Source organism: Rhipicephalus microplus, chromosome 6 (genome assembly GCF_043290135.1).
Source record: "Rhipicephalus microplus isolate Deutch F79 chromosome 6, USDA_Rmic, whole genome shotgun sequence".
Taxonomy (NCBI): domain Eukaryota; kingdom Metazoa; phylum Arthropoda; class Arachnida; order Ixodida; family Ixodidae; genus Rhipicephalus; species Rhipicephalus microplus.
The window spans coordinates 11,578,746-11,600,853 of NC_134705.1; the positions used below are offsets into that span (position 1 = coordinate 11,578,746).

A 22,108-nucleotide genomic window follows, 5' to 3' on the forward strand; every position below is an offset into this window, starting at 1 on the left:
CACAAGTGGCCTGTGCATGCATTCATTTCATATTATGTAATGTTCTGCTGCACACGCTGCCTTTACCGCAGTGCTTTTGCAATACAGTGAAGCATAATCCTATTTTAGTATTTGTTCTTTTATCTGCCTCAAACGGACGTGCCAAGATCCACATTTGGCCTGAGCAGTCGCAAATGCTTATATTTGTTTGATGCACAAGTGGCCTGTACATGCATTCATGTCGTATCATGTTCGTATCGTGTAATGCTCTTCTGCTCACGCTGGCTTTACCGCAGTGCTTTCACGATGAAGTGAAGATTCATCATTTTTTAGTAATTCTCCTTTTGTCTGCCTGAAACGGACGTGCCAAGATGCATATTTGGCCTGAGCAGTCACAAATGCTTATAATTGTTTGATGCACAAGTGGCCTGTGCATGCATTCATTTCGTATCATGTAATGATCTGCTGCTCACACTGGCTTTACCGCAGTGCTTTTGCATTGCAGTGAAGCTTGATCAGATTTTAGTATTTGTCTCTTTATCCGCCTTAAACAGACGTGCCAAGATGCATATTTGGCATGAGCAGTCGCAAATGCTTATGTTTGTTTGATGCACAAGTGGCCTGTGCATGCATTCATTTCGTATCATGTTCGTATTATGTAATGCTGTTCTGCTTACGCTGGCTTTACCGCAGTGATTTCGCAATGCAGTGAAGCTTATTCATCTTTTGGTAATTGTACTTTTGTCTGGCTGAAAAGAATGTGCCAAGATGCATATTTGGCATGAGCAGTCGCAAATGATTATTTTTGTTTGATGCACAAGTGGCCTGTACATGCATTCATGTCGTATCATGTTCGTATCGTGTAATGCTCTTCTGCTCACGCTGGCTTTACCGCAGTACTTTCACAATGAAGTGAAGATTCATCATTTTTTAGTAATTCTCCTTTTGTCTGCCTGAAACGGACGTGCCAAGATGCATATTTGGCCTGAGCAGTCACAAATGCTTATAATTGTTTGATGCACAAGTGGCCTGTGCATGCATTCATTTCGTATCATGTAATGATCTGCTGCTCACACTGGCTTTACCGCAGTGCTTTTGCATTGCAGTGAAGCTTGATCAGATTTTAGTATTTGTCTCTTTATCCGCCTTAAACAGACGTGCCAAGATGCATATTTGGCATGAGCAGTCGCAAATGCTTATGTTTGTTTGATGCACAAGTGGCCTGTGCATGCATTCATTTCGTATCATGTTCGTATTATGTAATGCTGTTCTGCTTACGCTGGCTTTACCGCAGTGATTTCGCAATGCAGTGAAGCTTATTCATCTTTTGGTAATTGTACTTTTGTCTGGCTGAAAAGAATGTGCCAAGATGCATATTTGGCATGAGCAGTCGCAAATGATTATTTTTGTTTGATGCACAAGTGGCCTGTACATGCATTCATGTCGTATCATGTTCGTATCGTGTAATGCTCTTCTGCTCACGCTGGCTTTACCGCAGTACTTTCACAATGAAGTGAAGATTCATCATTTTTTAGTAATTCTCCTTTTGTCTGCCTGAAACGGACGTGCCAAGATGCATATTTGGCCTGAGCAGTCACAAATGCTTATAATTGTTTGATGCACAAGTGGCCTGTGCATGCATTCATTTCGTATCATGTAATGATCTGCTGCTCACACTGGCTTTACCGCAGTGCTTTTGCATTGCAGTGAAGCTTGATCAGATTTTAGTATTTGTCTCTTTATCCGCCTTAAACAGACGTGCCAAGATGCATATTTGGCATGAGCAGTCGCAAATGCTTATGTTTGTTTGATGCACAAGTGGCCTGTGCATGCATTCATTTCGTATCATGTTCGTATTATGTAATGCTGTTCTGCTTACGCTGGCTTTACCGCAGTGATTTCGCAATGCAGTGAAGCTTATTCATCTTTTGGTAATTGTACTTTTGTCTGGCTGAAAAGAATGTGCCAAGATGCATATTTGGCATGAGCAGTCGCAAATGATTATTTTTGTTTGATGCACAAGTGGCCTGTGCATGCATTCATTTCGTATCATGTTCGTATTATGTAATGCTGTTCTGCTTACGCTGGCTTTACCGCAGTGATTTCGCGATGCAGTGAAGCTTAATCATCTTTTGGTAATTGTTCTTTTGTCTCCCTGAAAAGAATGTTCCAAGATGCATATTTGGCATGAGCAGTCGCCAATGATTATATTTGTTTGATGCACAAGTGGCCTGTGCATGCATTCATTTCGTATCATGTTCGTATTATGTAATGCTGTTCTGCTTACGCTGGCTTTACCGCAGTGATTTCGCGATGCAGTGAAGCTTAATCATCTTTTGGTAATTGTTCTTTTGTCTCCCTGAAAAGAATGTGCCAAGATGCATATTTGGCATGAGCAGTCGCAAATGATTATATTTGTTTGATGCACAAGTGGCCTGTGCATGCATTCATTTCGTATCATGTTCGTATTATGTAATGCTGTTCTGCTTACGCTGGCTTTACCGCAGTGATTTCGCGATGCAGTGAAGCTTAATCATCTTTTGGTAATTGTTCTTTTGTCTCCCTGAAAAGAATGTGCCAAGATGCATATTTGGCATGAGCAGTCGCAAATGATTATATTTGTTTGATGCACAAGTGGCCTGTGCATGCATTCATTTCGTATCATGTTCGTATTATGTAATGCTGTTCTGCTTACGCTGGCTTTACCGCAGTGATTTCGCGATGCAGTGAAGCTAAATCATCTTTTGGTAATTGTTCTTTTGTCTCCCTGAAAAGAATGCGCCAAGATGCATATTTGGCATGAGCAGTCGCAAATGATTATATTTGTTTGGTGCACAAGTGGCCTGTATATGCATTCATTTCGTATCATGTAATGATCTGCTGCTCACACTGGCTTTACCGCAGTGCTTTTGCATTGCAGTGAAGCTTGATCAGATTTTAGTATTTGTCTCTTTATCCGCCTTAAACAGACGTGCCAAGATGCATATTTGGCATGAGCAGTCGCAAATGCTTATGTTTGTTTGATGCACAAGTGGCCTGTGCATGCATTCATTTCGTATCATGTTCGTATTATGTAATGCTGTTCTGCTTACGCTGGCTTTACCGCAGTGATTTCGCAATGCAGTGAAGCTTATTCATCTTTTGGTAATTGTACTTTTGTCTGGCTGAAAAGAATGTGCCAAGATGCATATTTGGCATGAGCAGTCGCAAATGATTATTTTTGTTTGATGCACAAGTGGCCTGTGCATGCATTCATTTCGTATCATGTTCGTATTATGTAATGCTGTTCTGCTTACGCTGGCTTTACCGCAGTGATTTCGCGATGCAGTGAAGCTTAATCATCTTTTGGTAATTGTTCTTTTGTCTCCCTGAAAAGAATGTTCCAAGATGCATATTTGGCATGAGCAGTCGCCAATGATTATATTTGTTTGATGCACAAGTGGCCTGTGCATGCATTCATTTCGTATCATGTTCGTATTATGTAATGCTGTTCTGCTTACGCTGGCTTTACCGCAGTGATTTCGCGATGCAGTGAAGCTTAATCATCTTTTGGTAATTGTTCTTTTGTCTCCCTGAAAAGAATGTGCCAAGATGCATATTTGGCATGAGCAGTCGCAAATGATTATATTTGTTTGATGCACAAGTGGCCTGTGCATGCATTCATTTCGTATCATGTTCGTATTATGTAATGCTGTTCTGCTTACGCTGGCTTTACCGCAGTGATTTCGCGATGCAGTGAAGCTTAATCATCTTTTGGTAATTGTTCTTTTGTCTCCCTGAAAAGAATGTGCCAAGATGCATATTTGGCATGAGCAGTCGCAAATGATTATATTTGTTTGATGCACAAGTGGCCTGTACATGCATTCATTTCGTATCATGTTCGTATTATGTAATGCTGTTCTGCTTACGCTGGCTTTACCGCAGTGATTTCGCGATGCAGTGAAGCTTAATCATCTTTTGGTAATTGTTCTTTTGTCTCCCTGAAAAGAATGTGCCAAGATGCATATTTGGCATGAGCAGTCGCAAATGATTATATTTGTTTGATGCACAAGTGGCCTCTGCATTCATTCATTTCGTATAATGCAATGCTCTTCTGCCAACGTTGGCTTTACCGCAGTCCTTTCACAATGCAGTGAAGCTTCACTATACTTGTTTTATGTGTATTGCGACTTATCGAAGTTTTGTAATAGCTCAACTGTTGACGCTAGAAGTGATGCATTCTATGTGAAAGTTTGATACTTACCTTCGGGGATTCACGTTTTTTATAAAGTTTTCAAAATCTATCTGTAAGGTCGAGTTGGAAACTATGCATTCTTGGAAAACGGCAACGAACACGACGGAGACACGAGCTGAGAAAGACTCAGTACTTCGCCTTTGTCTTGTGCTTCCGTCGTTTTCACGTTGATTTTCAAAGTATCTATCAAAATGCTGACAACGCTGTTTCACTGCCAGCAACCTTTGACGTGCAAGAAAGGGAGCTAAATTTTCTCTCATTCTGTAAACCAAGCACTCGCGGTTACCTAATGTGAGATAAATAAAATACCAAATTTAAGAATGGCCAGCCGATATTGATAACAGGTGCTCATAACAGCACTTTTTTGCTGTGCACTTGAATTCCTGTCTAATGTAAGGTTACCGTCTGTGAATATACAATGATACTACTAAAACCAAGAAAAATTTACTAACATTTATTTGTAAAATAACTGCTACAAAATAAAATTCTGATCCCCGTCTTAGTCGTGCATAATTTAGGTGGAAGAAGACGGCATCATCCAACGTCCTGACGACTTGATAACAGGGTGAGTCCACAATGTACTGGACCTGTACGAGATGAGCAAAACAGACGAAGAAAACAACAGATAAATCAAAGACTATAAAAAATGGCACCTAAAACGTTCAACTTGCCCACCACAGAAGTGAAAAGACTCCTGTTCTCATATGTATTTTCTGCCTGTTGGTCCGCGGGCACAAGTGCCAGTGTGGTTTATTGAAGCTGCTTAGCATCACTTTATTGCAAGACTTTTCTCTATCCGCCACCCGAGAACGCGCTCTGTAGCGGGCAGGCTCCGCCTAGAGACTTGTGGCAGTGTGATGTTAATGTAGGCAATATATACACAGACTTTGGTTGCTTAATTTGTAGCAAACTCATTGTGAGCGAATTTCATAATTGAATTCATAAAATTTTTGAATGTAATATAACGCCAAAATGTTGAGGCTTTAGAACATTACAAACTCAACCTGCCCAAATTAACAATCCCAGTGCCACAGGCATGCAAGAACTGCTTGCATAATCATGAATCAACTAAATCATTTTGAATATTGACAGGTTTTCAAAAATGACTATTTTTAAAAATGTGATATTCATATTTTTCTCCTAAAGGGCAAGTTAGTGTTCCTGAAAAGAAAAAAAAGCAAATCACATACGATATCTGATACTTTTTCTTTGCGGTCTACAGCTGCACATGGTAAAAAGCTGCATGCATGAGTGTTTGTTGTGCGCCATCCGTGATATTATTTCCGAAATTCTTATTCAGTTGACATTTAGCAATCAGCCTATGACTTTTCTTCTGTTTTTTTTTATTTTTCATTCCTGGCGGTGGATATGAATATATTTTTGTTCAGGAAAATTTGCTGAACGAAGAATAGTTTTTCTATTTTTGGCGAAAAAAAAACAGAACAAAGCAAGAACTAGTTCTAGAACTTTTATGGAAGAGACAGGTTTGGCGTGATGAGAAGTCAATAAAGAAGGAATGCCAGTGAAAGAATTGCCTCAACAAAGGAATTCGGTTCGTCGGGGTAACATACATTTGGCAATGTTTTTATTTACTCGTAGTTAACGCTCCACCACTTACAGCAAGGGAGAAAAATAAGGCGGTGCATGCAGAAAGTTAACTCATCACATAACGCGAAAATTTGACCCAGGACAAGAGAAGGAACAAAGACGAGTGCTCACTTCCAACAAGATTTATCTTGAAGAGCAAACACATATAGGCTCTTGAAATGCAAAAACAGACAAATCATCCGAAAAGCCCACAACTACCATGCACGAAAACCTTACATCCTCAGGAAAGACAATTCGTTTTGACAAATCCTTAGAGAGAGAGTGAGAGAAAGTGCTGATGCAGTTCAGCTGTAGTCTATAAATCCTTTTTCGCCACGACAATTTCTCGTGTAGTTTTTTTTTTCAATGATAATGGTGTCACACAAGAGTAGTTTGGAGCCACACCTGCTGCAGTGCAAGGCCAAAAAACGATTGCGACTGTTCTCGAGGTTACAAGCGTGTTTATTGCAGCACATGTGGCTGCAAACTGCTTTTGCACAACACCATTATAGCTGGAAGAAAAACAACAAATAAATTGACAAGAGAAATTATCGTGGCAAAGAGGATTTGAAGACTAGAGCTGAACTGCGTCAGCACTCTGTCTCTCTGTGGCTTTGTCAAAACGAATTGTCTTTCTTGAGAATATAAGATATTTGCGCATGGTAGTTGTGGGCTTCTTGAATGATATTCCTGATTTTCACATTTCAGAAGTATATATGTGTTCGCTTTTCAAGATAAATTTTCTTGGAAGTGAGCCCTCGTATTTGTTCCTTCTCTTGTCCTGGGTCAAATTTTTGTGCGGTGTGATCAGTTATGCATTACCAACATGCCTAACTTCATACTTTCAATCCCTGAAGTCAGTCCTTAAAGGGCTACTCACCAGGTCCCATAAAAAAATTTAGTTAGACTGTGGAAGTTGTTGTGTGCCTGACGGAGAGAATTATATCACAAAAAGTTTTTCAATCGGTTCGTTACGAGCTAAGCTAAACAGTTTCTTTTTTTTAACAACAGGAAACAAGGATGAAAAGAGGCAAGCTCAAAACCCTTGCCACTCCCCTGTGTAGCCTTCACAAGCCAAATCTCTTTCCTACCCTCTCCAGCATCCAACCTAGAGGTCACGTGCACATGATGTGCTCAAACAAGCCCAACCCTCGAGCGCACGAGCGTTGTTGTTTTGTTGACCAGCATTATTTTGTGTCTACTGCCTGTTTTTGCGAGATTGTTTACAAACGCTGGCTTTGATGCGGTTAAAAAGATGAGCATAATGAGTGCTCGAATGCGCAGGACCATTAATTTCTTTTCCAGGACAGGCGTCTGCTTGATGCATTAACCGTGGGGACACGAACGCATGCGAAACGCCGGCACATTAGCTCCGCATCTCGTTGCAATTCGCGGGGAAAAAATGAAAAAGACAAACACATTCTCCTATTGCATCTCAATATGTATCCCAAGTTTTATTCATCTTTTCAAGCAACAAATTACATTACCTACGCATGTCGCATTAAAAAATTTTCGCCATGTCACGTGCCGCTGTTGGCAGCGTCAGAGCACAGTCGTCTACATAGAGGACCAACGTCACTGCACTGCTGTGTACGTAGGGCGATTCATACGTGCATATCATAACCTCCTTTTCTGGGCGCGCGCCTGCAAAAGAAAGGGGGAAAAGCGTTCGTCTTGAAATTTGACGCATTTCCGCGGCGCATAGCATTGCAAAGTTTGCAAGACGTGACCGTAAACTCCCGGTGTACGCATTGCGCTTGTCAGCTCAAAATAGTCAAACCTGGTGAGTGGCCCTTTAAAAAAAGCAAAAATTAGAGGAAAAGACATGAAGATTGGTTAGAAATTTTGCTGTGTGTCTACACGAAAATGGAATGCTATTATTAATTAGGAGAATGTTTCTTTTCCTTGGCAACCAGCAAACATGATTTAGAACACACAAATACTTTTTTGTCCAAGTTAGCTGCCAAGACAAGCTCCGTGAAGTCCTCTTGAACAACCTGCACAAGTAATGTCCAATACTACCCGACCATACAGCGGTTGCCGGCAGACACAATGTAACTTGTAAATACTATCTCTTGGCTGTACGCGAGCAGCCATGGAGTTTATGAGGGGAAAGCCTTCGATCATACCATTCTGTATGCATTGCAGCAAATCTTTGCGTAGCATAACTTGGTTAAGATTCAAAGTTTCTGGTTTTCTGTCTGATGCTATGTAATACATGTTAGCAATCGCAAACCACAGTCAAGTGTGTTGCACTGGTTTCGCACCTTCATTGTTTGAATGGTTAATTTGGGTGATTGTAATTTTAGAATATGACAGATTTGCCTGACAGCGTCAAGAGGGGTATCTTGATCAATTGAATCATATAGGAGGACTGTGTTTTTGTCGGTACCAACATTTGTTACTGTAAGCCAATGATTAGGGTTCCGAACATGCAAGATTTGAACAAAATGGCCTTTGATTTGAGTGAATTGTAATTGTTGGCCTAGTTTGACATCTTGAAAGCCGACACAAGTAGGATAGTTTTCTGAATTAAATACATTGCGACACTGATTACGCTATCTGATATGGAGATGCCCTGTACCAGCACATTTAAATCTGCATGTGAAAGAGAATACCGTTTGTAGACATTTAGCATGTCACTTTAACCGTCGCAAGGCCTACTTTTTTTACTTGATTCGGGAAAAATTTTTGCTTGACAGCTCTCACTTTTTTGGCCGCTCCCTTCTTCCTTCAACAAAAGGTACCACAAGTTTTGTACAGTCAGAATGCCCAAGATAACTTGTGGCAGTAGTTTGTGCTAACTGAGCTGGTGCAGCCTTTATGCCTGCTGAAGTTTGGTTACGAGAAAATGTGGTTAAATTTCTGGAGAAAGCCTCGCTGGACGAAAGTTTTTCTATTAACTCCTTCTCACCAAAATTAGATAATACGTTAGCCACGGTTTTGGACATTTCGCAAAGGCTCTTATAAGCATAAGTATACTTCTCTAGTGCAGTGTCAACTTTCACACAGGGTGGTGACTTGGTGACTGAAAAATGCTGCTTGTTACCACTGGTGTGGCACTAGTGGTTGTGCAGCTGTCACTCAGGAAATGATCCTTGCACCACCTGTCCGGTATGCAAGCCTTGTCGAAAAGATCTTGCTTGGTAAAGGCACGCACTGCTGAAATATTTGAGCAAGGCAGAGTGTAATGGTTATAAAAAGCATATGTGCAAGAAGCCAAGCACAATGAAACACTGTACTGTGATCTTGATGAAACTACAACATAAAAATTAGGAGTCGAAGTGACTTGATAACTTCCATTTTTAAACTTCTCATGCTGTTCTAGTACTTTACTTGTAGCCTCAGAAGTACAATTACGGGACACTTCTAGCTGAAATGGGTCATTGAAATCATTTAAATTTACGTTTAGCTTCATTTCTTTAAGCTTAGAGAACTGTAGAGATAAAGAATCATTATCAATGTAACCTACCGATGCTTCTATTGCTTGAACCAAATGCATGCTTGAAGAGAGATAATTTTTAGTTTTTTGATTGTGGCACTCGATGCGATTATTAGTATTATTACCAAATGTAGGAAGGGCTTGCCAATATGCATGTACCCATATTTCCTTACACAAGTGCCAGTATGTAAGAAATGAAATCTGTGCAAGTCATAGCTTGGAGGTCAACAAGCTTATCGAAGTAGTCTTGCTCAGTGGGGGAATAAACTAAGCTTTTTAAGAGAGAAAGCAACTGATCACGTTGCTGTCTAGCTTTTTCATTAACCTTTTGCGGGAAACAATGCAACACATGCCACGTACACAAAAGTATGTTAGAATTAGGAAGAATATTGGTTAAAATGCGCAGTTCATTGAGATCTATATAAATCATCACTACTTTGTAAGCAGACACAACAAATGGGTTGAAATCTACAAACTTTGTGAACATGGGCTCAACAAATTCAGTCGTCTCATTTCGTAAGAAGGCATAACACACAGGTCTCCCACGACCACGACTATACTGAACTAATATAGAGTAAAGAATATAACCCTCAATATTCACTTTATACGTTCCATCAATAAATAGAATCTCTGGATACTTTTCCCAAATCTCACGCATGTGCGTTGTTTGAAGAAGTATGAATTGCAGGTTATTATTTTGATTCATTTCATAGTGAATAACCCAGTTTGGATTATTTTTTAGCAAGGTCTCTATCTTCTCTAAAACCATTTCACCATGAGCCTGCTCATTGCGGATAGGAATAGAAAATCGTTGCTTGTAATTATAATGTCCATTGTAGTTAACTTCTTACCAGTTTCCTGCTCGACCAAGTTTTTAAAATTCTTTGCGCCAATATTACATTTAGCTAAGTCAAAGAATTCTTGTTTTTCTCCATAGTTCAGAAACCTCTTCTGAGGGTACAAATCATAATATTCTGTGGGATGGTTATGCTTAGCTTGTAGTTTAGTTATCTCGTAATGCAGAGTAGGCTATTTACACAGGTTTACAATACTGTCATTTCACAGCCAGTACCATTGTTAGCTTGCTTTGGTCGCTTTCCTATCCCCTTGGCTTTATTGTGCGACCGTGAATGCAGCTATATTTAATCCTAATGTACTGGAAGTCCTTATCCTCTGATGTGAATGGACTTTTATTACTCTTATTTATCATGACTACATGCCTGCCCTCCCTGCACCACTCATGAAAGCTTTGCTTAAAGGAAGGAAAGTTATCAAATGTCGCATTTAAATAAACTTTGCTACCCCCCCCCCATGTAGTGCATTTACTTGGTTATTGGGGACAGTTGGGTTGGCACCAGTGTTTACACAAATAGCCTGGGCACCAGGGCTGGCAGGCCTGCTTCTGGATGTCAAAGCAGCCTCACAATACTTGTACTGCACAGCTGAAGTGTACCCAGCTTCCATAGGGTCACCAGCCTCTGTGCCAGGATCACGCTCAATTCGCATGCAATCCCGAGTCAGTGCTGGTAGATGGCTTTTGCAGACAGAAACCTCCTTCACAGCGTCATTCGTGACAGATTCACAAAGTGTCGCGGAACTAACTGAGCAGTCTTTCAACTGCTTGCTAGTAACACGCTGCACCTTTTTAAAACAATCACGAATGACGTTGTGCGAGACACTGGCTCGTCCTTCAGGCTTTCTACCACAGACAGCGGAAGAAGCAGACTGAATCTGTTTCTGGCTCACAACTGCTGTCATAGGTGAAGTGAACCTTATGGACTTGGCAGCTGTCACAGCAAGAACTTTGCCTTTACTGTCTGCACACAGTTTAGAGCTCTGTTTTTGCTTGTGCAGTGTCGCAGCCTTCCGCCGGCTCTTCTTTGATTGCACCAGTTTCTCCTCACTGTCGCCACACTGGCCGACAGCCTGTGGCAAAGCTGCTTTTCCAGCACTGGCCTCCTCTTCCCCCCACAAGAGCACACAAGAGCACTCTCATGCTCCTGTAAGGCTCTCCTTATTTTCCTGTCACAAGTGGTGCTTGCACCTCGACTAGGGATCATTGGCTGAACAGGCCACTCCTCAGTGTTTCCCTTGCATGGTACACTTGCATGGTACACTTGTGCCATGGAAAATGGGGGAAGGCAGGCTGTCCCAGGTCCACCAAGCCTTGCTTCCCTTGCAGCGAACGCGGACACCGCCAACGAGCGTAAAGCCAATGCCATGAATGGTACTGGCCAGTTGGTCAGTGTCGTGTCTCTACATGAGAGCACTGCTGGTTTTCCAGACAGGAGCTGGTGCAGTGGAAGGTCCACCTACCGTAGGAGAATATTGAAGTGCATGTATACCAAGTGCAGGAAAATCGGCTTCCAAGTTGATGGCAAAGCGTTCATGCCGAGCCCATCCACTCCATGCAGATGCCTTGGACTCCTTGTAGGACTGCTAGATGCGTCTCCTCTCTAGATGCGTGGACAAGGCACAGGCCTCCCGGTGCAGGAAGTCTGCCAGCACCTTGTTGCCAAGCCGGCTGGGGTGGATACCATCCCTGCTCAAGAATTCAGGCCAGCTGTCCACAAGACTATCCAGAAAAGTGAAGTGCCTCTCCAGGCAAAGATGTGCGAGTGCGGCATTCACATTCCTGTAGTGGTCATTCAAATGACAAACATCCGACAACTGTTATTCCCCTTCGCGGTACCGATTCTGCCCCCGAGGAAGAACGGCAGAAAAAGCTACATGCAACGTGGGATTGCTTTCGATGATTCCCTGAGCGAGCTGGCGATATTTTTCCATGCACATGTTGACACTGTCAACAGTGTTTTGTTCGTACCAACATGTACAATGACAACAACAAAACTGGCCAGCTTGTCCGCAATCATTGAGAGCAAGCGCTCAATCATTGTTCCTCTGTGTGCGGCAACGCTAACAGAGAAGCCACGGCGCGATGGGAAACACTGGTCCACGTATTTCACCATCTAATCGCCAGCGACCAACAAACGCGTCATGTTGCACAAACTTTCAATTCAGAATTACACCATGAAAAAAAAAGAGACAAGAGAGTGAATATTTAATCTTAAACATGGCTGTGAATTATGCAAACGAAGAATGAATTATGCAAATATACGAAGCACGTTAACATGGATGACCAAAGAAAGGGCCGCGTACAAATACTGCTAAATCAGCCTATACGCGAAAAATCACAAAAATACGTATTGGGGCGGATATAAACAACGTTAGTAAATATAGAATAGCAGCGAAAATGAGCGGTTGAGCTTAGAGGAAGACGATGTTCGAGGCTTGCGAATGTGTAGCAGAACAAGGCCTGTAGACAGTTTGCAGAAGCAGCAACCAGCCGTACTCCAGCAACAGCAGCAGCAAGTGAGCGTCTGCCGAGCAGCTGAGTCACGTGCCGATTCGGTAAATTCAAACAACGCGCTAAATCGGAAACGACGTATTTCGTGACAATTATTGTGACGTCACTTCCGCGCGGCACGGGAGCCACTTCTGTGTGGCTCCTGTGCTGCACTTCTGTGCTGCCACTGCCACAGAAATGTTTTTGGCAGCAGTCACTGCCAAAAAACATTTCATTGCTTCGAGATACGTAATACATGGGCTTCTATGAACGTTCGACGGGGATCCGGAAACATTTCGTTGCCGCGGGGATTTCGTACTCGCGGGGTTTCGTTATTGCGGGTTTCAACTGTATTTGGTTATTCCTGAGCCCCACTGTTACCCTGAAATCTGGCTAGAAATGTTTGTATTTTTCTATTCCAGATTTCGCATTTTTGCTGCATGTGTGAAGTCATCTATACAAATAAACTCAGTGCTGCTTTTATTACTTTATTACAATTGTGTCTACCACCTATAAAAACCACAGCAAAACATCAAGCTAAAGCCAACTTGTGTATGGCAGTAGAATAAAAAAACTGCTGCGCACGAGTTGAACTTGTCCACGATTCTCTAGGGCTGGGCACAGAATGATCCAGACATGGAACAGTCTAATGCACTAAAAAGTGCATTCTTGTGTCGTATGATGGTTGTATGTCATGAGCTTTCATACAACCAGCTCAGTCAAAGTGGACAGAAAATCACCGTTGTCATTTCCCTGAAATAAATGGCGATATTTCGCCCACTTTGACTCATTTATATTTACATTATTAATAGACTACAGTTAACAACAACAGTATTGGGCCCACACTTTTACTAGCCTATTCATCTGTTAAATTTATTAGGTTGTGTTTTACAACAAAATGAGCCCCCCACCAAAAAAATTCGCCTTTCTTTCGATCAAGCTGTCATGCAAATGACTTGCTTCTACTTCATACGAGGACACACCAGAGAAGGCACTCCTGCGAGCCCGTTCAGCACAGTTTGCTGCACTACAGTCATCGTCAAGAAAGACCATAAAAAATTTGCAACAATCGAGGCGGCGACTTCAAAAAAAAAATGTAGTGATGAAATCGGTTCTACACTCACTGATCAAAGATAACATCCTCCTGAAGGAACAACAAGTAGACACTCTCAACAGTCTTGGATCTGCCAACAGGCACCTTCTTGAGAGACAAATTGCAAAGTGCACAGGGGCCACCGCAGCAAAGCAATATTCTCCTGAGCTAAGGTCATTTGCTCTCACATTGAACTTTTATTCCCCTCGTCCATACACCTATGTGAGAAAGGTTTTTTTTTATACGTGCCTACCGCACCCAAGAACCATAAGAAAATGGCATCAGACTGTTGATGGTAACCCTGGATTTTCAACCGAGGCCTTTCGTGCACTGCAAATGAAGTGCAATGAAACACAATCAAGAGGCCAGCAGACAGTGTGCACTCTAATTTTTGATGAGATGTCAATCAGGCAACAAATACAATGGGGCACTGGTAAATTTGAAGGCTTTGTCGATATTGGCACTGCGGACGATAGTGACTCAATGCCAGAAGCAAAGGCAGCTTTTGTTGTAATGGCAGTGAGTATGAATGGCAGGTGGAAGCTACTTTTAGGGTATATTTTAGTGGATGACATTGCTGGAGAACAGCGAGCGAATCTTGTCAAGCAATGCCTGCTACTTATGCATGATGCCGGGGCTATAGTTGGAGCCGTTATATGCGATGGAGCAGCTGCTAATATTGCAATGCTGCACAAATTTGGCGGCGACCTTAGCAATCTCAACAATTTAAGAACAATTTTTCCACGCCCAGCCACACATCAGCCAGTAGAAGCCTTCTTAGACCCATGCCATATGCTAAAGCTTGTACGAAATGCCTTAGCTCATAAAGGGTCTTTTGTTGATCGATGTGGCAGAATCATGGCATGGAGACACATAGAAAAACTACACGCTTTCACACAAAAAGAGAACCTGCACCTAGCCAACAGGCTGCGCAAGGCACACATTGAATGGAAAAGGCAGACAATGAAAGGCTTGCTGCCCAAGTGCTAAGCATTTCTGTGCCAAGTGCTCTAGCAGAGTGCAGGGCAGGAACTGAGAAGTTCCTCCAAATCATTAACAACACCTTTTATGTCTTAAACTCAAGAAGCATTTATCAAAAAGGCTGGGAAAAACCTATAAATGAGAAAAATGCGAAACAAATTGAAGAACTTTTCAAAGTGACAGCACAGTACTTGTGTTCTTTAAGGGAGTCACCAAATGGAAGAAAAGTAGTAGAGGCGAGTAGAAAAACTGTATTTCTCGGATTTTTTATCTGTATGCAAAGCCTGCTTGCCCTTTTCAATTATCTTGTCCTAGAAAAAAATTTTATGAAATATATTCCTGCTCATAAAATTTGTCAGGATCCCTTGGAACTTTTTTTGGTCTTATCCGAGCACATGGTGGCCACAATGACAACCCTTACACGCAGCAGTTTTGTGCTGCATTCAAGAAAGTTATTATTCAGAATGAGCTCTCTGATGTTGCAACGGGAAACTTTCTTCTTCTTGACAATGTTAGCATACAGTTCTGTTAGCATGCAGTTCTGCAACAGTTTCACCTACACACCTCTTGAATTCCTCGACACAACGCAAAAGACTTGTTGATGACGAGACTGTACGTAAAAGTAATGCCACTGACCACGACTATGTCCCTGCCCCCCAGATCATCAGTGAATGTGGGAGTCGCATAGTTGTATACATGGCCGGCTATGTTGCTTATAAGCTCTCTACCAAGCTAATGTGCGAGCAGTGCTCTTCCGCTTTACTTGCAGATAAACCTCCTTCTATGTTATTTTCTCTCATAAAGAGAAAGACTAGGGGAGGGTTGCAGTGTTCTTCAGAAAGTGTCATCAGAATATGCCGCAAGTGTGAATCACTTGTGCGAATGGTACTTGACTGTAGGATGTTCGCATCGAAGACATTACTGGATGATCTCTTGCATGAGGTTCTTGAAGATTTTCATGGAACAAAGATCTTTAATGAACTCCATGGGCACATGTTCGATAACAACCCACTGGAGAATCATTATGTTCACCACGTGCGAAGTGTGGCCGAGTGCTATTTAAATATGCGTCTTATACCCCTGTCACACGGGCACTTAAAAGTCTTTTAAGTAAGCGGTCTTTTTCCGAAAAGGAGTTCCTGACAGCAGACACACGGCACAGAGCGAACTCATTTTCAAAAGCGGTCTTTTTTGTAAACGGCGTTCGTCGATCTCTTTTACGGCTCCGAATGAGTAGCCTCGAAACCAGTGGGCGCCAGCAATTTTCGAGTGCTGGGAAAAAAAGAGCGAATGCTTATTTTTCTGTCACCAAAACTCTTTGTAAAAACAAATTTCATTTCCTGCAGAAGGTGTAATGAACTCTTTTAATGGTTATTTCCTTTTCTACTCTCGTAAGCAGCTACAACGCGTCGGCAATATCACGTGGTGACGCTCGGTCTTGCACTGCTTTATCCTCTCCTTGGCGGCCTTTGCAGCGTCTGCCTCGCTTTCCAGAGCGAGAAGGCAGGCCGTGAGGCTTGCGATCCTCGCCTTTTCTCCCGTACGGTCGCCCATAACGTGCCGAGAGCAGCCGAGAGCAGCGAAAAACAAATACGGTAGATAAAAGCACAGTGGTGCCAGACGGACTTGTGCACGTCGCTAGTTATATGAATGCTTCCTTATCTAGTGCAAAAAACATTCAGATTGGTGTTCTTTCATCTCTTATTCTTAAATTTATTTGAAGAAATGAGCAGTGCAACAAGTCTTTAATTTGTACATCGTGATACATCGTTTAATTTTCATTGCTTTTCTTTTAACTGCTAGCGCCACGCTTTCTCTAGCGTCTTCGAACGAAAACACTAAAAGGAGATCGTTGCTGCCGTGTGTCTGCGCCGCAAACACCTCTTTGTTAAAAGTCTTTCAACTTCGTAAAAGACCGCTTACTTAAAAGACTTTTTGCGCGCCCGTGTGACACAGGTATTATTCATCTTGGCAGAGAAACAACACAAACTTTGCAAGATGGTTGCGTCCGACAAATGTTCAGGAAGCTGGCCCAATTCAAAGGGTAGTAATGACCTACGTTACAAATTTTAACCTTTTCTAGTTTCTTCTTCTTCACCCCTTCTTATGGCTCTTACCCAATGCAGAGAATTGGCCGAGTGTTAGGTGAATTTTTTGTTTTTTACAAGTGCTTCCTTGCAATACTTCTTGTATAAGGTAGAAATAGTTAATACAACAAACCTAATTACAAAATATTAGTATTGAAATGCTTAAAAGGGTGAAGACTTTAACTCAATAATCTTTTAGTCCAGCTGATAAATTTTTCAATGGTGTAGTAAACATCCCTGTGACTGTAGCCCAGAGTAGAGGTGCCAAATGATAGAACAACTGATTCAGATAATTTCAGACCAAAGTTTCGAAAAGGTGTTGCTATGAACCTTTTCCTCAATGACGTGTACAGGTGACAGGAAAGAGAGTAATGACTAATTGTTTCCTCCTCTTTACAGAAGAGACACAAAGGAGACAGCACTTGACTTGCTCTATCTTGTTACCTTGCTTGATGTTTGGCTCGTATTCACTAAGAATTTAAATATAAAAGAATTTTAATTTTTATTAATGGAAATGAATAAAATAGATATCTAGGGAATACGAAATTTGACAATGCTAAAGTCAAGTACGATTAAAATAGAACAGTAGATACATTTGAATATGTTTGAACCATAATTCTCATGATCCTAAGTATGACTGTAATGTTGCATGCAAAGAAATAATATCACTTGCAACTGCGAAGAACGCAACGTCGTCTGCATATATGTACGCATGGACATTATTGTTAATTGGGACTGAACTTATTAAAATATTAAATAGAACAGGAGAGAGGATGAAACCTTGAGGAACCCCTCTGTACTGGTGATATTTTGGGGCAGATATACCTCTGTGGTAAAAATAAAATGTCCTAGCCATTAGAAACTCGTACACCAAATTAATAATATATCCCAGGAAGTGCGAGCTTTCTAATGAATTGAGCAGGATAGCGTGTTCAACACTGTCATATGCCTTAGCGAAATAAAGTGTTACTAATGCTGAAAATTGACGCCTGTGACGAGCAAGCTTTATGCGTCCCTCTAAATCTATATGTGCATCCCATATGAAACATCCAGGTCGGAATCTTATCTGACAAAGGCTCAGTAATGAGTTGTTTGAAATAAATGTATAGATTCTAAAGTATAAAGCTCTTTCAATTATCTTGTAACACGAGAGGTTAATGCAATCGGCCTTATGTAATCGATATGTGCATCCACTATTTTTTTTAATCAAGGGAAATATTTTTGCGATTCTTCAGTCTGGAGGAATCCAGCCCTTCCCAAGTGAATGGCTGACGAAATTAAGGAGATCTTGAGAAGACACCTCAAGTAGCATTCAGCATGTATGCCATAATGCCATATGGCCCGGGAGCTGGATTTGGAGAGACTGAACAACATGAGCAAGTTCTTCTATAGTTAAGCTCACAAAATTACCTACAAAGCAAGGTTTGGGAAGAACAATTGTGAATGTGTTATAAAGCGCAATTGTCATACCAATGTGATTTCATCTAAGACATCAGCGAATTCTTTAGAAGTCAGTGCAACATACTTCATAATTATGGATGAAGGAATTACTTTTTAGGACCTAAGAAATCTGAAGAGAGTTTTTTGTTGCAGCTTTTAAAAAGAAATGCATAATGGTTTTGCTCATTACTTCTTCACCGTTTTCTTTTTTTTTTTAGTCAGAGGTACTGTACACATGATGAATTGCTGTTTATATCGTTTCCTGTTGAGATCTCACCACGATAATAGTTCTTTTAAACATTGCTTTGGTATACTTGTAATAGCTCCAATTAGTAGGGCACTGGCTGTAAGAAGTTTTTCTATGCTGTTTGTTTGAGCACTGGCACATACCCACTCTGAGGGATTGGTCATGAAAGCTTGTAGTAGCTTATATGTGATACACTGATTGTGAACCCTATTACTTTCCCAGCAATATCCTTTTTTTTTTTCTCTTCAGTTGGAGGTGCTGCACCCATAATGAGTCGCTGTTTGTATCGTGTCCTGCTCAGTACGTGGCGCTGAATACCCTAAAGTGCAATAAATGTTTAGTTGTTCTTGGATTGTGTACACTTAATATGCGGTGTGCACGTACTTTTTGGACCAAAGAAGTCGATTACGCGCACGTCGGAGTAGCGGCGATCATCCACTAAATCGGCGCTGAAGATAATTCAGCGCCGCACGCACTTCGCAAATGCACGTACAGCGTACACATGGCTGTTCGGCCATTCGATTGCAATATTGGGCGACGTGAAAAGAAAAAAAAAACATTCTTGAACGTGACTGTATTGAAATAAGATCGCACTACTTAGACGCGGACAGAAAGACAGCGTCTAAGTACTGCGCTCTCATGTCAAAACAGTCGTGTATCACCAGCTCGCCCAGTCAACCATATTGACAAATTCCCTAACGCCCACCATAATTTGCAATAGCTTATTCGTCCCCACATGAAATGCTATCAAATGAAGAATGCAAAAGTTCTGTCAAGTAAGTTCAAACACGATGCTGCAGGCGCTGCCTGCATTTTCATTACGGCCTCCCCCGTGATTTCGACAATCTGGACGGTGGCACAATGTCGCTCCTCGCAGCATTTCGGCCTGCAACGCCACGCCTTTTACCCACGAACAGTCAGGTGAATGTGTACTTACAACATTTCACAACGTACAGACTGCAAATCAATCGTCAAAATTTCAACGGACCTTCGAATCTGCGGAAGAACGAACCCATGCCGAGGAGCGTCTGCCGTTTTGTTTGCCCCATACGAGTTTGTTTGCCCCATAAGTTTGATGTCACTTCCGCCACACTTCTCGCAATGCATTGGGATAGGATAGGGCCTCTCCTGAGACCACTCGCCTCCTATGCGGAGGCGAGGGGTCTCACGCCGCGGCCGCTCGTAACACAAGGCAAGAGGCATGGCCTCTGAGATTGTGTGCTGCAATTGCGTACAATATGAAGCGTCGTCACCTGTTCAACAGTGTGCGAAAACAAATCATCCCCGTTTTGTCGGTAGCAGTCCAAAAACGCCCATCCACTTGATGTCTTTTAGCGTTTGAGTTTAGCGTTTGAGTTTGAACCTAGCTTTTTGATATCTGGGCATATCGACTACAATTGTGCAAATTTTGGCGAAGCCAAAATTTGCACAATTGTAGTTGGGCATCTCCTTGGGCATCTCCTGTCGTTCTAGTTCGAAAGAAGGACGGATCGATTCGATTTTGCGTCGACTACCGGCGATTAAACAAGGTAACGAAGAAAGACGTCTATCCATTACCGCGCATCGATGACGCTCTTGACAGCCTCCAAGGAGCCGAATTCTTCTCCTCCTTAGACTTACAATCTGGATACTGGCAGGTTCCTATGGCAGAAGCTGATCGCCAGAAAACTGCGTTCATTACACCAGATGGCCTGTACGAATTTAACGTAATGCATTTTGGGCTTTGTAATGCTGCTGCCACGTTTGAACAAATCATGGACAACACACTGCGTGGACTGAAGTGGTCTATGTGTCTGTGCTACCTCGACGACATTGTCGTTAGCTCTCCCGATTTTCCTACACATCTGCTTCGGCTCCAACTGGTTCTGACGTGTTTAACCAATGCTGGGCTGCAACTGAACCTTGAAAAGTGCAGCCATCGTCCTCCATCGCTTCATACTACGACTTGGTGCACCTCGAGAACAACTAAGTGACCGAGGTCGAGCCTTCCTATCAGAAGTCGTCACGGCTCTTCTTTCTGAATGCCATGTTGTTCACCGCTAGACCACGGCATACCACCCACAGACTAACGGGCTCACGGAGAGATTTAACCGCACCCTCGGCGTTATGCTCGCGATGTGTGTGACATCTGATCATACTAACTGGGATCGCATTATTCCATTCACCACGTTCGCATTCAACACCGTGGCGCAGTCTACCACTGGACTTTCACCTTTCTTTTTTTTTTTTATGGACGCCAACCATCCCACACCATCGACACTCTCCTTCCATACCATCCTGACGCAACCGAATGCCCATCTGTGTCCGAAGCTGCCCGAAAAGCGGAAGAGTGCCGTGAACTCGCACGCACCTTTACGTCTCAAGAACAGCAGCGCCAGAAAGAAAACAACGCCGTCTCTTCACGAAGCCACAGCTATTTCCTGGGATCACTTGCATGGCTGGCTGTTCCTTACCAAACCCCCGGCCTTTCCTCAAAACTCGTCCCGAAGAACGAGGGCCCTTACAGCGTTTTGGAGCAAACCTCACCGGTGAATTTTCTCATTGAGCCACTTTCCCCATCTGACGACATGCGCCGGCGTGGACATGACATCGTACACGTCGCCCGCCTTAAGCCATATTATAGTCCTGTGCTTCAAAACTCTTAGGTCGCCAGGATGGCTCTTTTTCGGCGGGGGCAAATTCTGAAGAAGAAAATGCATCGTTGGCAAGCAATATCACCACCGCGCTTGGGTACTGGGTTCTGGGCTTCTCTCGCTCGCCTCGGGCTGATCGTCGCCGGCATCTGCTTCACCATCGCTCTGCCCCGATCGTGTTTTCATCGTAGGGTCTCCGTCGCAACACATGCCAATAAGCCCTTTTTCACTTGGTAAGCGTGAAACTGCGAAAAGAAAATGTCTCACCAAACACCGTGACCTCGTAATTTTTCATGGCGTTTACTGGGTTCTACATAGCTTATAATTCATAAAGTTGAAGGACATTGTCATCTGTGCATGTCATAGAACTAGCATACGAAGTTTCAGAAAATATTACCGAGCCAATTGGAAAAATATGAAAAATCCATTTAGAACTTTTTGACGTCAAGCATGGACATATCGGCACAAATTTCAATAGTCAAACTTCAATCTTAATTTTCTCCCTTAATAATGAACTTGGGATAGTGAAGCATATGACATTGGCATTAGACTTCTCAGGGTGCAGTTTGTCAATCTGAACAAGGCCAGTGTTTCTCTTAAGTATCATTGTAATGCTTTTGTGAAACACACGTAAGAAGCTTGCGAGTCAAGTGCAAAGCTGCACAGCAAGCTGGTGTTGGAGTACGGAGTTTGTACAATGTGATTTCAACCGTGCCACATTGCTGCAGTGAAGGGTACCAAACTGCTCGAGACAATAGCAGGAGAGGCTTATAAATCCCTCCAGAGTTTCCTTCCACAGTTCCAACCACGTGGGTTCAATAGTGGCAAAACATGACATTTAATCCACTTGTTCTTTACAACTCTATCATAAGCAGAAACTAAGACATGCATTTATGTTGGTTTAAATATTGTTTGTTGATATGTCAATGGATAAGTTGTCTTGAAGTAACACTGATGATATTGAAAAAAGTACCATTTTGAAGAATACATTCAATAGCTCTGCTGGTAGCCTCTTTTTTGACGTGCATTCATGACAATT

At 42.3% G+C, this 22,108-nt stretch overlaps 1 long non-coding RNA gene across 1 annotated transcript in view; it reads right to left on the reverse strand.

Moving 5' to 3' along the window:
* Positions 1–7,220: 7,220 nt before the first annotated feature.
* Positions 7,221–22,108, reverse strand: part of LOC142765195 (uncharacterized) — a 40,159-nt gene continuing 25,271 nt past the window's right edge. The window contains exon 3 of the long non-coding RNA XR_012884093.1: positions 7,221–8,962. This is a non-coding gene — a long non-coding RNA (uncharacterized LOC142765195). The remainder of the gene's footprint in view (positions 8,963–22,108) is intronic.